Genomic DNA, 2,558 nt, shown 5'->3' on the forward strand with positions numbered 1-2,558 from the left:
GTGGTTTTTAAAAAAGCGTCTTCATTTATCTACCTCCAGTGCCTTTCCCACTGCTCCTGTCCGAGCTCTAGAACCACGTCTCACCTTACCTATGTTGTTTGAGAGAATCTGCTGAACGCAGGGATGCTGGCTTTCAAAAGTAAAAAAAAACTGCCAGTCACTCCATAGAATCCCTGTCATCCACGTCTTCTGGGAAATTGTCTACAGGAATTCATTAGCAAGTAAACATCTGAGATCCCTCGCTCTGAGAGGCTACATTTATACCTCCAACCCCTCGTCCTGTCCATTCCCATGCTAATACTCCTTTTCCACTGGAACCCTGGAACAATTTGCTTTTAGTGGCAGTGAGAACAGCTCACTGATGCGTGTTTACTTGGGCAAAATAACTTCGCAAGCAACCTGCATTAAAATCGCCTCAGCTCAGATCGGCATGATGTAGGAAAACATCAGAGCCGTGTTGACACGCTAAATTACGTGACACCTTTGAACGCAACGTACGGACGTCAACACACCGCTCCAGTCGATCGGATCTAACAAGCTAAAACTACTGTTTACATTCGATAAACATGGAGCAGCTCTGGTGAGAGGGATTCAGACAGATAATAGAGCGAAACAATAAAGCACACTGACTACGCTCTAGCTTCCTTACATGTTGCTCTCCATTGTTTACTTTCCTGATTTTTGTCACACTGGTGACATCATCAAAGATGACCCATTATGATTGTGTCACCAGACACGCTGTGGAGTGGGGGCAGAGGCCACACAGCTGCCAGTGAGGGGTAGACCAGCTTTTTTTTGCCAATGGAAAGGGAACCAAATGCTGATTGTTAGCGGGTCGACCCAAGTTTGAAAAACACGCTTAACACTGGCATTTTTAGTGGGAAAGAGGCTTAAGAGGAATAAGGACATTACTACCCTCACTGGAACCTGCAATAATTAGGGGTATGACTTGGGCCTTTACTTATCCCAAAGATCTAAGACTTGACTCTAAATTACGTTCTGAGTCTTGGATTCATTCTACAAATACTTAAGATTCAACAGACCTAGGTGAGCTGGGCTTAAACCTTTGATAAAAAAAAAAGCAATGGCACCTCCTTCATTGGCGTTTAATTCTGTGCAAATATTGGTGTTAATACAGCTCTGTCTCTTTTCTTTTTGTCTCAGATGCCCTCATCTTCCAGCCAGCCTGGTCAAGGAAAGAAGATTGGCCACAGAGGGGTGGATGCATCAGGAGAAACAACTTACAAAAAGGTTCTGCAAAATGTCAAGAGCTCACCACATTATGGTGGAAAACATGCAGCTTTTTGATTTGCTTTTGAATGATTTATTCATCTGTCGTCCTCTTTCCAAACCTGATTGCAGACAACATCATCCGCCTTGAAAGGTGCCATCCAGCTGGGAATCGGTTACACGGTCGGCAACTTGAGCTCCAAGCCAGAGAGAGATGTTCTGATGCAGGATTTCTACGTGGTGGAAAGCATCTTTTTCCCCAGGTCAGTGTTTTACACCTGCAAAGTGATGCAGCTGAGGTTTTCTTTAGATGAGCTGTCTGGTAGTTAATGTTTTTTTTATATAGTTTCATGGAGACAGAACGCAGTCTTTGACAGTGTTGCATTTTGGTTTGTTGTTGTACCCTCTTTTCAAGCAAAAACAGGAAAACATTAAACCAACTATGAGGATGAATGAGTAACAGATGGGCTTTAAGGCATGAAACCAGGGGCAACTTTAAAGGCACCAGGAAATTAAATTAAATTCAGTTTATTTCTATAGCGACAATTCACAACAGATGTCAACTCAAGGCTCTTTACAGTTCACCAGTTCATCCAGTCAGATTGATTCAAAGATTTCTATCTAAGACAAACCTGTTGATTGCATCAACTCTTTGACTCTTCCTCAATCCCTCACACTAAGCATGTTTGTAGCAACAGTGGAGAGGAAAAGCCCCCTTTTAACCTCCCTCAGAACCAGGCTCAGTGTGAGCGGCCATCTGCTGAGACTGACTGGGGTTCAAGGAGACAGAAGCAGAGATAGAAAAAGAAACATAGATATAAAAGGCAGTTGTCAACCAGCTCCACAGATGGGCTGTCCTGGAAACACACAGCCAAGCAGATGAGCTCTGAGCCAGCTCCCATGTCAGAGGATGAAAGAGAGTACGTACACCCAGTCACAGTTGGAGAAACAGGACTACACTGAAAAATAGGCCGATCTCCAACATATATATACACAAAGGTGTTGATGGAAGCAGCACAGCTGATATTTCTCTCCAGCATGGAGTCACAGCCAGACAGGAACAGACCAGATGAAGCTACTATGAGGAAACGCAGAGAGAGCAGAACGTTAGAGATTGAACTAAAATACTGCAGAATAGGGGAATAGAGATGGGGTGATGAAAAGGGGTCCATATGTCTTCTAGCAGTCTAAGCCTGTAGCAACACAAATTCAGAAAATAGCTCAGGATAACCTGATTATTTTGGATGAGGTATAAGAAAGGTAGAGCCAAGGTCAAATAGGTCAAATAGGAATAAAACCTGGACTTAGACTTAGACAACTTTTATTTT

At 43.3% G+C, this 2,558-nt stretch overlaps 1 pseudogene; it reads left to right on the forward strand.

Annotated features, from left to right (window-relative positions):
• LOC107095285 overlaps nt 1–2,558 on the forward strand; it is a 44,273-nt pseudogene that overhangs the window by 1,930 nt on the left and 39,785 nt on the right.

This window comes from Cyprinodon variegatus, unplaced genomic scaffold, assembly GCF_000732505.1.
Source record: "Cyprinodon variegatus isolate N-32 unplaced genomic scaffold, C_variegatus-1.0 Scaffold535, whole genome shotgun sequence".
NCBI lineage: Eukaryota > Metazoa > Chordata > Actinopteri > Cyprinodontiformes > Cyprinodontidae > Cyprinodon > Cyprinodon variegatus.